This window comes from Equus caballus, chromosome 27 (genome assembly GCF_041296265.1).
Source record: "Equus caballus isolate H_3958 breed thoroughbred chromosome 27, TB-T2T, whole genome shotgun sequence".
Lineage (NCBI taxonomy): Eukaryota > Metazoa > Chordata > Mammalia > Perissodactyla > Equidae > Equus > Equus caballus.
Window position 1 is genome coordinate 6166907 of NC_091710.1, and position 16570 is coordinate 6183476.

Below are 16570 nucleotides of genomic sequence, written 5' to 3' on the forward strand. Positions count from 1 at the left end.
CGCCGGAAACACTTGGCGAACACTCCGGAATCATCTGCCGGGCATGCCGGAACCACCTCTCAGATATGCCAGAACCACGTGCCAATGACCCCGGAAGCACCTGCCGAGCACGCCGGAACCACCTGCTCGACTCGCCAGAACCACCTGCCGGACACGCAAAAATCACCTGCCGGCTACGCCACAACCAGTTGGGGAACACTTCGGAATCACCTGCCGGGCTTGCTGGAACCACCTGCCGGTCATGCCAAAATCACCTGCCAACTACGCCAGTACCACTTGGCGGACACTGTGGAAACACCTGTTGGGCCGGCCGGAACCACATCTCAGACGTGCCAGAACCATGTGCATGAGATGCAGGAACCACACCCCGAATAGACGGAAAACACCTGACAGACCCGTCTGAACAACCTGCCGAGCACGCCGGAGCCACCTGCTCGACTCGCCGGAACCACCTACCTGACATGCCCAAATCACCAGCCGGGTATGCCAGAACCACTTGGCGGACACTCCGGAATCTTCTGCCAGACATGCCGGAACCAGCTCTCAGACACACCAGAACCACGTGCCGGAGACGCCGGAAGCACCTGCCGAGCATGCCGGAGCCACCTGCTCGACTCGCCAGAAACACCTGCCGGACACGCCAAAATCACCTGCCGGGTACGCCAGAACCACCTGGCGGACACTCCGAAATCACCTGTCGCGCATGCCGGAACCACCTCTCAGACGTGCCGGTAGCACGTGCCGGACACGCCGGAAACACCTACCGGACAGACCGGAGCCACCTGCCGAGCACGCCGGAGCCACCTGTTCGACTGGCTGGAACCACCTGCCGGACAGGCCAATATTAACTGCTGGCTATGCCAGAACCACCTGGGGGACAGTCCGGGATCACCTGCCAGCCATGGCGGAACCACCTCTCACACGTACCAGAACCACCTGCCGGAGAAGCTGGAAACACGTCCTGGACAGTCTGGAACCACCTGCCGGCCAAGCCTGAACCACCTGCCAAGCACAACGGAACAACCTGCCAGACACGCCAAAATCACCTGCGTGTTATGCCAGAACCACTTGGAGGACTCTCTGGGATGACCTGCCGGGCATGCCGGAACCACCTCTCAGACGTGCCAGAACCATGTGGCGGACAGTCCGGAATCACCTGTTGGGCATGCGCAACCACCTCTGAGACGTACCAGAACCACATGCCGTGCAGGCTGGAACCACCTACCGGACAGACCGGAATCACCTTTCGGGCATGCCGGAACCACCTGTCAGATGTGCCAGAAACACGTGCCGGAGACGCCGGAAGCACCTGCCAAGCACGTTGGAACCACCTGCTCAACTCGCCTGAACCACCTGCCGGACATGCCAAAATCACCTGCCGACTATGCCAGAACCACTTGGCGAACACTCCGGAATCACTTGCCGGGCATGCAGGAACCACATCTCAGACATGCCAGAACCCCGTGCCAATGACCCCGGAAGCACCAGCCGAGCACGCCGGAACCACCTGCTCAACTCGCCTGAACGACCTGCCGGACACGCCAAAATCACCTGCCAGCTACACCAGCACCACTTCGGGGACAAGCCGGAATCACGTGAGGGGCATGCCGGCACAGCCTCTCAGACTGAACCTCGTGCCGGACACCACAGAACCACCTGCCGGACAGACCGGAACCACCTGCCGGACACGCCGGAACCACCGGCTCGACCCGCCGGAACGACCGCTGGACATGCAAAATCACCTGCCGGCTACGCCGGAAACACTTGGCGAACACTCCGGAATCACCTGCCGGGCATGCCGGAACCACCTCTCAGATATGCCAGAACCACGTGCCAATGACCCTGGAAGCACCTGCCGACCACGCCGGAACCACCTGCTCGACTCGGCAGAACCACCTGCCGGACACGCAAAAATCACCTGCCGGCTACGCCACAACCAGTTGGGGAACACTTCGGAATCACCTGCCGGGCTTGCTGGAACCACCTGCCGGTCATGCCAAAATCACCTGCCAACTACGCCAGTACCACTTGGCGGACACTGTGGAAACACCTGTTGGGCCGGCCGGAACCACATCTCAGACGTGCCAGAACCATGTGCATGAGATGAAGGAACCACACCCCGAATAGACGGAAAACACCTGCCAGACCCGTCTGAACAACCTGCCGAGCACGCCGGAGCCACCTGCTCGACTCGCCGGAACCACCTACCTGACATGCCCAAATCACCAGCTGGGTATGCCAGAACCACTTGGCGGACACTCCGGAATCATCTGCCGGACATGCCGGAACCAGCTCTCAGACACACCAGAACCATGTGCCGGAGACACCGGAAGCACCTGCCGAGCATGCCGGAGCCACCTGCTCGACTCGCCAGAAACACCTGCCGGACACGCCAAAATCACCTGCCGGGTACGCCAGAACCACCTGGCGGACACTCCGAAATCACCTGTCGCGCATGCCGGAATCACCTCTCAGACGTGCCGGAAGCACGTGCCGGACACGCCGGAAACACCTAGCGGACAGACCGGAACCACCTGCCGAGCACGCCGGAGCCACCTGTTCGACTGGCTGGAACCACCTGCCGGACAGGCCAATATTAACTGCTGGCTATGCCAGAACCACCTGGGGGACAGTCCGGGATCACCTGCCAGCCATGGCGGAACCACCTCTCACACGTACCAGAACCACCTGCCGGAGAAGCTGGAAACACGTCCTCGACAGTCTGGAACCACCTGCCGGCCAAGCCTGAACCACCTGCCAAGCACAACGGAACAACCTGCCAGACGCGCCAAAATCACCTGCGTGTTATGCCAGAACCACTTGGAGGACTCTCTGGGATGACCTGCCGGGCATGCCGGAACCACCTCTCAGACGTGCCAGAACCATGTGGCGGACAGTCCGGAATCACCTGTTGGGCATGCGCAACCACCTCTGAGACGTACCAGAACCACATGCCGTGCAGGCTGGAACCACCTACCGGACAGACCGGAATCACCTTTCGGGCATGCCGGAACCACCTGTCAGATGTGCCAGAAACACGTGTCGGAGACGCCGGAAGCACCTGCCAAGCACGTTGGAACCACCTGCTCAACTCGCCTGAACCACCTGCCGGACATGCCAAAATCACCTGCCGACTATGCCAGAACCACTTGGCGAACACTCCGGAATCACTTGCCGGGCATGCAGGAACCACCTCTCAGACATGCCAGAACCCCGTGCCCATGACCCCGGAAGCACCAGCCGAGCACGCCGGAACCACCTGCTCAACTCGCCTGAACCACATGCCGGATACGCAAAAATCACCTGCCCGCTACACCAGCACCACTTCGGGGACAAGCCGGAATCACGTGAGGGGCATGCCTGCACAGCCTCTCAGACTGAACCTCGTGCCGGACACCACAGAACCACCTGCCGGACATACCGGAACCACCTGCCGGACACGCCGGAACCACCGGCTCGACCCACCGGAACGACCGCTGGACATGCAAAATCACCTGCCGGCTACGCCGGAAACACTTGGCGAACACTCCGGAATCATCTGCCGGGCATGCCGGAACCACCTCTCAGATATGCCAGAACCACGTGCCAATGACCCCGGAAGCACCTGCCGAGCACGCCGGAACCACCTGCTCGACTCGCCAGAACCACCTGCCGGACACGCAAAAATCACCTGCCGGCTACGCCACAACCAGTTGGGGAACACTTCGGAATCACCTGCCGGGCTTGCTGGAACCACCTGCCGGTCATGCCAAAATCACCTGCCAACTACGCCAGTACCACTTGGCGGACACTGTGGAAACACCTGTCGGGCCGGCCGGAACCACATCTCACACGTGCCAGAACCATGTGCATGAGATGCTGGAACCACACCCCGAACAGACGGAAAACACCTGCCAGACCCGTCTGAACAACCTGCCGAGCACGCCGGAGCCACCTGCTCGACTCGCCGGAACCACCTACCTGACATGCCCAAATCACCAGCCGGGTATGCCAGAACCACTTGGCGGACACTCCGGAATCATCTGCCGGACATGCCGCAACCAGCTCTCAGACACACCAGAACCACGTGCCGGAGACGCCGGAAGCACCTGCCGAGCATGCCGGAGCCACCTGCTCGACTCGCCAGAAACACCTGCCGGACACGCCAAAATCACCTGCCGGGTACGCCAGAACCACCTGGCGGACACTCCGAAATCACCTGTCGCGCATGCCGGAACCACCTCTCAGACGTGCCGGAAGCACGTGCCGGACACGCCGGAATCACCTAGCGGACAGACCGGAACCACCTGCCGAGCACGCCGGAGCCACCTGTTCGACTGGCTGGAACCACCTGCCGGACAGGCCAATATCAACTGCTGGCTATGCCAGAACCACCTGGGGGACAGTCCGGGATCACCTGCCAGCCATGGCGGAACCACCTCTCACACGTACCAGAACCACCTGCCGGAGAAGCTGGAAACACGTCCTCGACAGTCTGGAACCACCTGCCGGCCAAGCCTGAACCACCTGCCAAGCACAACGGAACAACCTGCCAGACACGCCAAAATCACCTGCGTGTTATGCCAGAACCACTTGGAGGACTCTCTGGGATGACCTGCCGGGCATGCCGGAACCACCTCTCAGACGTGCCAGAACCATGTGGCGGACAGTCCAGAATCACCTGTTGGGCATGCGCAACCACCTCTGAGCCGTACCAGAACCACATGCCGTGCAGGCTGGAACCACCTACCGGACAGACCGGAATCACCTTTCGGGCATGCCGGAACCACCTGTCAGATGTGCCAGAAACACGTGCCGGAGACGCCGGAAGCACCGGCCAAGCACGTTGGAACCACCTGCTCAACTCGCCTGAACCACCTGCCGGACATGCCAAAATCACCTGCCGACTATGCCAGAACCACTTGGCGAACACTCCGGAATCACTTGCCGGGCATGCAGGAACCACCTCTCAGACATGCCAGAACCCCGTGCCAATGACCCCGGAAGCACCAGCCGAGCACGCCGGAACCACCTGCTCAACTCGCCTGAACCACCTGCCGGACACGCCAAAATCACCTGCCCGGTACACCAGCACCACTTCGGGGACAAGCCGGAATCACGTGAGGGGCATGCCGGCACAGCCTCTCAGACTGAACCTCGTGCCGGACACCACAGAACCACCTGCCGGACAGACCGGAACCACCTGCCGGACACGCCGGAACCACCGGCTCGACCCGCCGGAACGACCGCTGGACATGCAAAATCACCTGCCGGCTACGCCGGAAACACTTGGCGAACACTCCGGAATCACCTGCCGGGCATGCCGGAACCACCTCTCAGATATGCCAGAACCACGTGCCAATGACCCCGGAAGCACCTGCCGAGCACGCCGGAACCACCTGCTCGACTCGCCAGAACCACCTGCCGGACACGCAAAAATCACCTGCCAGCTACGCCACAACCAGTTGGGGAACACTTCGGAATCACCTGCCGGGCTTGCTGGAACCACCTGCCGGTCATGCCAAAATCACGTGCCAACTACCCCAGTACCACTTGGCGGACACTGTGGAAACACCTGTCGGGCCAGCCAGAACAACATCTCACACGTGCCAGAACCATGTGCATGAGATGCTGGAACCACACCCCGAACAGACGGAAAACACCTGCCAGACCCGTCTGAACAACCTGCCGAGCACGCCGGAGCCACCTGCTCGACTCGCCGGAACCACCTACCTGACATGCCCAAATCACCAGCCGGGTATGCCAGAACCACTTGGCGGACACTCCGGAATCCTCTGCCGGACATGCCGCAACCAGCTCTCAGACACAACAGAACCACGTGCCGGAGACGCCGGAAGCACCTGCCGAGCATGCCGGAGCCACCTGCTCGACTCGCCAGAAACACCTGCCGGACACGCCAAAATCACCTGCCGGGTACGCCAGAACCACCTGGCGGACACTCTGAAATCACCTGCCGCGCATGCTGGAACCACCTCTCAGACGTGCCGGAAGCACGTGCCGGACACGCCGGAAACACCTAGCGGACAGACCGGAACCACCTGCCGAGCACGCCGGAGCCACCTGTTCGACTGGCTGGAACCACCTGCCGGACAGGCCAATATTAACTGCTGGCTATGCCAGAACCACCTGGGGGACAGTCCGGGATCACCTGCCAGCCATGGCGGAACCACCTCTCACACGTACCAGAACCACCTGCCGGAGAAGCTGGAAACACGTCCTCGACAGTCTGGAACCACCTGCCGGCCAAGCCTGAACCACCTGCCAAGCACAACGGAACAACCTGCCAGACACGCCAAAATCACCTGCGTGTTATGCCAGAACCACTTGGAGGACTCTCTGGGATGACCTGCCGGGCATGCCGGAACCACCTCTCAGACGTGCCAGAACCATGTGGCGGACAGTCCGGAATCACCTGTTGGGCATGCGCAACCACCTCTGAGACGTACCAGAACCACATGCCGTGCAGGCTGGAACCACCTACCGGACAGACCGGAATCACCTTTCGGGCATGCCGGAACCACCTGTCAGATGTGCCAGAAACACGTGCCGGAGACGCCGGAAGCACCTGCCAAGCACGTTGGAACCACCTGCTCAACTCGCCTGAACCACCTGCCGGACATGCCAAAATCACCTGCCGACTATGCCAGAACCACTTGGCGAACACTCCGGAATCACTTGCCGGGCATGCAGGAACCACATCTCAGACATGCCAGAACCCCGTGCCAATGACCCCGGAAGCACCAGCCGAGCACGCCGGAACCACCTGCTCAACTCGCCTGAACCACCTGCCGGACACGCCAAAATCACCTGCCCGCTACACCAGCACCACTTCGGGGACAAGCCGGAATCACGTGAGGGGCATGCCTGCACAGCCTCTCAGACTGAACCTCGTGCCGGACACCACAGAACCACCTGCCGGACATACCGGAACCACCTGCCGGACACGCCGGAACCACCGGCTCGACCCGCCGGAACGACCGCTGGACATGCAAAATCACCTGCCGGCTACGCCGGAAACACTTGGCGAACACTCCGGAATCATCTGCCGGGCATGCCGGAACCACCTCTCAGATATGCCAGAACCACGTGCCAATGACCCCGGAAGCACCTGCCGAGCACGCCGGAACCACCTGCTCGACTCGCCAGAACCACCTGCCGGACACGCAAAAATCACCTGCCGGCTACGCCACAACCAGTTGGGGAACACTTCGGAATCACCTGCCGGGCTTGCTGGAACCACCTGCCGGTCATGCCAAAATCACCTGCCAACTACGCCAGTACCACTTGGCGGACACTGTGGAAACACCTGTCGGGCCGGCCGGAACCACATCTCACACGTGCCAGAACCATGTGCATGAGATGCTGGAACCACACCCCGAACAGACGGAAAACACCTGCCAGACCCGTCTGAACAACCTGCCGAGCACGCCGGAGCCACCTGCTCGACTCGCCGGAACCACCTACCTGACATGCCCAAATCACCAGCCGGGTATGCCAGAACCACTTGGCGGACACTCCGGAATCATCTGCCGGACATGCCGCAACCAGCTCTCAGACACACCAGAACCACGTGCCGGAGACGCCGGAAGCACCTGCCGAGCATGCCGGAGCCACCTGCTCGACTCGCAAGAAACACCTGCCGGACACGCCAAAATCACCTGCCGGGTACGCCAGAACCACCTGGCGGACACTCCGAAATCACCTGTCGCGCATGCCGGAACCACCTCTCAGACGTGCCGGAAGCACGTGCCGGACACGCCGGAATCACCTAGCGGACAGACCGGAACTACCTGCCGAGCACGCCGGAGCCACCTGTTCGACTGGCTGGAACCACCTGCCGGACAGGCCAATATCAACTGCTGGCTATGCCAGAACCACCTGGGGGACAGTCCGGGATCACCTGCCAGCCATGGCGGAACCACCTCTCACACGTACCAGAACCACCTGCCGGAGAAGCTGGAAACACGTCCTGGACAGTCTGGAACCACCTGCCGGCCAAGCCTGAACCACCTGCCAAGCACAACGGAACAACCTGCCAGACACGCCAAAATCACCTGCGTGTTATGCCAGAACCACTTGGAGGACTCTCTGGGATGACCTGCCGGGCATGCCGGAACCACCTCTCAGACGTGCCAGAACCATGTGGCGGACAGTCCGGAATCACCTGTTGGGCATGCGCAACCACCTCTGAGCCGTACCAGAACCACATGCCGTGCAGGCTGGAACCACCTACCGGACAGACCGGAATCACCTTTCGGGCATGCCGGAACCACCTGTCAGATGTGCCAGAAACACGTGCCGGAGACGCCGGAAGCACCGGCCAAGCACATTGGAACCACCTGCTCAACTCGCCTGAACCACCTGCCGGACATGCCAAAATCACCTGCCGACTATGCCAGAACCACTTGGCGAACACTCCGGAATCACTTGCCGGGCATGCAGGAACCACCTCTCAGACATGCCGGAACCCCGTGCCCATGACCCCGGAAGCACCAGCCGAGCACGCCGGAACCACCTGCTCAACTCGCCTGAACCACATGCCGGATACGCAAAAATCACCTGCCCGCTACACCAGCACCACTTCGGGGACAAGCCGGAATCACGTGAGGGGCATGCCGGCACAGCCTCTCAGACTGAACCTCGTGCCGGACACCACAGAACCACCTGCCGGACAGACCGGAACCATCTGCCGGACACGCCGGAACCACCGGCTCGACCCGCCGGAACGACCGTTGGACATGCAAAATCACCTGCCGGCTACGCCGGAAACACTTGGCGAACACTCCGGAATCACCTGCCGGGCATGCCGGAACCACCTCTCAGATATGCCAGAACCACGTGCCAATGACCCCGGAAGCACCTGCCGAGCACACCGGAACCACCTGCTCGACTCGCCAGAACCACCTGCCGGACACGCAAAAATCACCTGCCGGCTACGCCACAACCAGTTGGGGAACACTTCGGAATCACCTGCCGGGCTTGCTGGAACCACCTGCCGGTCATGCCAAAATCACCTGCCAACTACGCCAGTACCACTTGGCGGACACTGTGGAAACACCTGTCGGGCCGGCCGGAACCACATCTCACACGTGCCAGAACCATGTGCATGAGATGCTGGAACCACACCCCGAACAGACGGAAAACACCTGCCAGACCCGTCTGAACAACCTGCCGAGCACGCCGGAGCCACCTGCTCGACTCGCCGGAACCACCTACCTGACATGCCCAAATCACCAGCCGGGTATGCCAGAACCACTTGGCGGACACTCCGGAATCATCTGCCGGACATGCCGGAACCAGCTCTCAGACACACCAGAACCACGTGCCGGAGACGCCGGAAGCACCTGCCGAGCATGCCGGAGCCACCTGCTCGACTCGCCAGAAACACCTGCCGGACACGCCAAAATCACCTGCCGGGTACGCCAGAACCACCTGGCGGACACTCCGAAATCACCTGTCGCGCATGCCGGAACCACCTCTCAGACGTGCCGGAAGCACGTGCCGGACACGCCGCAATCACCTACCGGACAGACCGGAACCACCTGCCGAGCACGCCGGAGCCACCTGTTCGACTGGCTGGAACCACCTGCCGGACAGGCCAATATTAACTGCTGGCTATGCCAGAACCACCTGGGGGACAGTCCGGGATCACCTGCCAGCCATGGCGGAACCACCTCTCACACGTACCAGAACCACCTGCCGGAGAAGCTGGAAACACGTCCTCGACAGTCTGGAACCACCTGCCGGCCAAGCCTGAACCACCTGCCAAGCACAACGGAACAACCTGCCAGACACGCCAAAATCACCTGCGTGTTATGCCAGAACCACTTGGAGGACTCTCTGGGATGACCTGCCGGGCATGCCGGAACCACCTCTCAGACGTGCCATAACCATGTGGCGGACAGTCCGGGATCACCTTTTGGGCATGCGCAACCACCTCTGAGCCGTACCAGAACCACATGCCGTGCAAGCTGGAACCACCTACCGGACAGACCGGAATCACCTTTCGGGCATGCCGGAACCACCTGTCAGATGTGCCAGAAACACGTGCCGGAGACGCCGGAAGCACCGGTCAAGCACATTGGAACCACCTGCTCAACTCGCCTGAACCACCTGCTGGACACGCCAAAATCGCCTGCCCGCTACACCAGCACCACTTCGGGGACAAGCCGGAATCACGTGAGGGGCATGCCGGCACAGCCTCTCAGACTGAACCTCGTGCCGGACACCACAGAACCACCTGCCGGACAGACCGGAACCACCTGCCGGACACGCCGGAACCACCGGCTCGACCCGCCGGAACGACCGCTGGACATGCAAAATCACCTGCCGGCTACGCCGGAAACACTTGCCGAACACTCCGGAATCACCTGCCGGGCATGCCGGAACCACCTCTCAGATATGCCAGAACCACGTGCCAATGACCCCGGAAGCACCTGCCGAGCACACCGGAACCACCTGCTCGACTCGCCAGAACCACCTGCTGGACACGCAAAAATCACCTGCCGGCTACGCCACAACCAGTTGGGGAACACTTCGGAATCACCTGCCGGGCTTGCTGGAACCACCTGCCGGTCATCCCAAAATCACCTGCCAACTACGCCAGTACCACTTGGCGGACACTGTGGAAACACCTGTCGGGCCGGCAGGAACCACATCTCACACGTGCCAGAACCATGTGCATGAGAAATAGGAACCACACCCCGAATAGACGGAAAACACCTGCCAGACCCGTCTGAACAACCTGCCGAGCACGCCGGAGCCACCTGCTCGACTCGCCGGAACCACCTACCTGACATGCCCAAATCACCAGCCGGGTATGCCAGAACCACTTGGCGGACACTCCGGAATCATCTGCCGGACATGCCGGAACCAGCTCTCAGACACACCAGAACCAAGTGCCGGAGACGCCGGAAGCACCTGCCGAGCATGCCGGAGCCACCTGCTCGACTCGCCAGAAACACCTGCCGGACACGCCAAAATCACCTGCCGGGTACGCCAGAACCACCTGGCGGACACTCCAAAATCACCTGCCGCGCATGCTGGAACCACCTCTCAGACGTGCCGGAAGCACGTGCCGGACACGCCGGAAACACCTAGCGGACAGACCGGAACCACCTGCCGAGCACGCCGGAGCCACCTGTTCGACTGGCTGGAACCACCTGCCGGACAGGCCAATATTAACTGCTGGCTATGCCAGAACCACCTGGGGGACAGTCCGGGATCACCTGCCAGCCATGGCGGAACCACCTCTCACACGTACCAGAACCACCTGCCGGAGAAGCTGGAAACACGTCCTGGACAGTCTGGAACCACCTGCCGGCCAAGCCTGAACCACCTGCCAAGCACAACGGAACAACCTGCCAGACACGCCAAAATCACCTGCGTGTTATGCCAGAACCACTTGGAGGACTCTCTGGGATGACCTGCCGGGCATGCCGGAACCACCTCTCAGACGTGCCAGAACCATGTGGCGGACAGTCCGGAATCACCTGTTGGGCATGCGCAACCACCTCTGAGACGTACCAGAACCACATGCCGTGCAGGCTGGAACCACCTACCGGACAGACCGGAATCACCTTTCGGGCATGCCGGAACCACCTGTCAGATGTGCCAGAAACACGTGCCGGAGACGCCGGAAGCACCTGCCAAGCACGTTGGAACCACCTGCTCAACTCGCCTGAACCACGTGCCGGACATGCCAAAATCACCTTCCGACTATGCCAGAACCACTTGGCGAACACTCCGGTATCACTTGCCGGGCATGCAGGAACCACATCTCAGACATGCCAGAACCCCGTGCCAATGACCCCGGAAGCACCAGCCGAGCACGCCGGAACCACCTGCTCAACTCGCCTGAACCACCTGCCGGACACGCCAAAATCACCTGCCCGCTACACCAGCACCACTTCGGGGACAAGCCGGAATCACGTGAGGGGCATGCCGGCACAGCCTCTCAGACTGAACCTCGTGCCGGACACCACAGAACCACCTGCCGGACAGACCGGAACCACCTGCCGGACACGCCGGAACCACCGGCTCGACCCGCCGGAACGACCGCTGGACATGCAAAATCACCTGCCGGCTACGCCGGAAACACTTGGCGAACACTCCGGAATCACCTGCCGGGCATGCCGGAACCACCTCTCAGATATGCCAGAACCACGTGCCAATGACCCCGGAAGCACCTGCCGAGCACGCCGGAACCACCTGCTCGACTCGCCAGAACCCCCTGCCGGACACGCAAAAATCACCTGCCGGCTACGCCACAACCAGTTGGGGAACACTTCGGAATCACCTGCCGGGCTTGCTGGAACCACCTGCCGGTCATGCCAAAATCACCTGCCAACTACGCCAGTACCACTTGGCGGACACTGTGGAAACACCTGTCGCGCCGGCCGGAACCACATCTCAGACGTGCCAGAACCATGTGCATGAGAAATAGGAACCACACACCGAATAGACGGAAAACACCTGCCAGACCCGTCTGAACAACCTGCCGAGCACGCCGGAGCCACCTGCTCGACTCGCCGGAACCACCTACCTGACATGCCCAAATCACCAGCCGGGTATGCCAGAAACACTTGGCGGACACTCCGGAATCATCTGCCGGACATGCCGGAACCAGCTCTCAGACACACCAGAACCACGTGCCGGAGACGCCGGAAGCACCTGCCGAGCATGCCGGAGCCACCTGCTCGACTCGCCAGAAACACCTGCCGGACACGCCAAAATCACCTGCCGGGTACGCCAGAACCACCTGGCGGACACTCCGAAATCACCTGTCGCGCATGCCGGAACCACCTCTCAGACGTGCCGGAAGCACGTGCCGGACACGCCGCAATCACCTACCGGACAGACCGGAACCACCTGCCGAGCACGCCGGAGCCACCTGTTCGACTGGCTGGAACCACCTGCCGGACAGGCCAATATTAACTGCTGGCTATGCCAGAACCACCTGGGGGACAGTCCGGGATCACCTGCCAGCCATGGCGGAACCACCTCTCACACGTACCAGAACCACATGCCGGAGAAGCTGGAAACACGTCCTGGACAGTCTGGAACCACCTGCCGGCCAAGCCTGAACCACCTGCCAAGCACAACGGAACAACCTGCCAGACACGCCAAAATCACCTGCGTGTTATGCCAGAACCACTTGGAGGACTCTCTGGGATGACCTGCCGGGCATGCCGGAACCACCTCTCAGACGTGCCAGAACCATGTGGCGGACAGTCCGGAATCACCTGTTGGGCATGCGCAACCACCTCTGAGCCGTACCAGAACCACATGCCGTGCAGGCTGGAACCACCTACCGGACAGACCGGAATCACCTTTCGGGCATGCCGGAACCACCTGTCAGATGTGCCAGAAACACGTGCCGGAGACGCCGGAAGCACCTGCCAAGCACGTTGGAACCACCTGCTCAACTCGCCTGAACCACCTGCCGGACATGCCAAAATCACCTGCCGACTATGCCAGAACCACTTGGCGAACACTCCGGAATCACTTGCCGGGCATGCAGGAACCACCTCTCAGACATGCCAGAACCCCGTGCCAATGACCCCGGAAGCACCAGCCGAGCACGCCGGAACCACCTGCTCAACTCGCCTGAACCACCTGCCGGACACACCAAAATCACCTTCCCGCTACACCAGCACCACTTCGGGGACAAGCCGGAATCACGTGAGGGGCATGCCGGCACAGCCTCTCAGACTGAACCTCGTGCCGGACACCACAGAACCACCTGCCGGACAGACCGGAACCACCTGCCGGACACGCCGGAACCACCGGCTCGACCCGCAGGAACGACCGCGGGACATGCAAAATCACCTGCCGGCTACGCCGGAAACACTTGGCGAACACTCCGGAATCACCTGCCGGGCATGCCCGAACCACCTCTCAGATATGCCAGAACCACGTGCCAATGACCCCGGAAGCACCTGCCGAGCACGCCGGAACCACCTGCTCGACTCGCCAGAACCACCTGCCGGACACGCAAAAATCACCTGCCGGCTACGCCACAACCAGTTGGGGAACACCTCGGAATCACCTGCCGGGCTTGCTGGAACCACCTGCCGGTCATGCCAAAATCACCTGCCAACTACGCCAGTACCACTTGGCGGACACTGTGGAAACACCTGTCGGGCCGGCCGGAACCACATCTCAGACGTGCCAGAACCATGTGCATGAGATGCTGGAACCACACCCCGAACAGACGGAAAACACCTGCCAGACCCGTCTGAACAACCTGCCGAGCACGCCGGAGCCACCTGCTCGACTCGCCGGAACCACCTACCTGACATGCCCAAATCACCAGCCGGGTATGCCAGAACCACTTGGCGGACACTCCGGAATCATCTGCCGGACATGCCGGAACCAGCTCTCAGACACACCAGAACCACGTGCCGGAGACGCCGGAAGCACCTGCCGAGCATGCCGGAGCCACCTGCTCGACTCGCCAGAAACACCTGCCGGACACGCCAAAATCACCTGCCGGGTACGCCAGAACCACCTGGCGGACACTCCGAAATCACCTGTCGCGCATGCCGGAACCACCTCTCAGACGTGCCGGAAGCACGTGCCGGACACGCCGGAATCACCTAGCGGACAGACCGGAACCACCTGCCGAGCACGCCGGAGCCACCTGTTCGACTGGCTGGAACCACCTGCCGGACAGGCCAATATTAACTGCTGGCTATGCCAGAACCACCTGGGGGACAGTCCGGGATCACCTGCCAGCCATGGCGGAACCACCTCTCACACGTACCAGAACCACCTGCCGGAGAAGCTGGAAACACGTCCTCGACAGTCTGGAACCACCTGCCGGCCAAGCCTGAACCACCTGCCAAGCACAACGGAACAACCTGCCAGACACGCCAAAATCAACTGCGTGTTATGCCAGAACCACTTGGAGGACTCTCTGGGATGACCTGCCGGGCATGCCGGAACCACCTCTCAGACGTGCCAGAACCATGTGGCGGACAGTCCGGAATCACCTGTTGGGCATGCGCAACCACCTCTGAGACGTACCAGAACCACATGCCGTGCAGGCTGGAACCACCTACCGGACAGACCGGAATCACCTTTCGGGCATGCCGGAACCACCTGTCAGATGTGCCAGAAACACGTGCCGGAGACGCCGGAAGCACCTGCCAAGCACGTTGGAACCACCTGCTCAACTCGCCTGAACCACCTGCCAGACATGCCAAAATCACCTGCCGACTATGCCAGAACCACTTGGCGAACACTCCGGAATCACTTGCCGGGCATGCAGGAACCACCTCTCAGATATGCCAGAATCCCGTGCCAATGACCCCGGAAGCACCAGCCGAGCACGCCGGAACCACCTGCTCAACTCGCCTGAACCACCTGCCGGACACGCCAAAATCACCTGCCCGCTACACCAGCACCACTTCGGGGACAAGCCAGAATCACGTGAGGGGCATGCCGGCACAGCCTCTCAGACTGAACCTCGTGCCGGACACCACAGAACCACCTGCCGGACAGACCGGAACCACCTGCCGGTCACGCCGGAACCACCGGCTCGACCCGCCGGAACGACCGCTGGACATGCAAAATCACCTGCCGGCTACGCCGGAAACACTTGGCGAACACTCCGGAATCACCTGCCGGGCATGCCGGAACCACCTCTCAGATAAGCCAGAACCACGTGCCAATGACCCCGGAAGCACCTGCCGAGCACGCCGGAACCACCTGCTCGACTCGCCAGAACCACCTGCCGGACACGCAAAAATCACCTGCCGGCTACGCCACAACCAGTTGGGGAACACTTCGGAATCACCTGCCGGGCTTGCTGGAACCACCTGCCGGTCATGCCAAAATCACCTGCCAACTACGCCAGTACCACTTGGCGGACACTGTGGAAACACCTGTCGGGCTGGCCGGAACCACATCTCACACGTTCCCGAACCATGTGCATGAGATGCTGGAACCACACCACGAATAGACGGAAAACACCTGCCAGACCCGTCTGAACAACCTGCCGAGCACGCCGGAGCCACTTGCTCGACTCGCCGGAACCACCTACCTGACATGCCCAAATCACCAGCCGGGTATGCCAGAACCACTTGGCGGACACTCCGGAATCATCTGCCGGACATGCCGGAACCAGCTCTCAGACACACCAGAACCAAGTGCCGGAGACGCCGGAAGCACCTGCCGAGCATGCCGGAGCCACCTGCTCGACTCGCCAGAAACACCTGCCGGACACGCCAAAATCACCTGCCGGGTACGCCAGAACCACCTGGCGGACACTCCGAAATCACCTGCCGCGCATGCCGGAACCACCTCTCATACGTGCCGGAAGCACGTGCCAGACACGCCGGAAACACCTACCGGACAGACCGGAACCACCTGCCGAGCACGCCGGAGCCACCTGTTCGACTGGCTGGAACCACCTGCCGGACAGGCCAATATTAACTGCTGGCTATGCCAGAACCATCTGGGGGACAGTCCGGAATCACCTGCCAGCCATGGCGGAACCATCTCTCACACGTACCAGAACCACCTGCCGGAGAAGCTGGAAACACGTCCTGGACAGACTGGAACC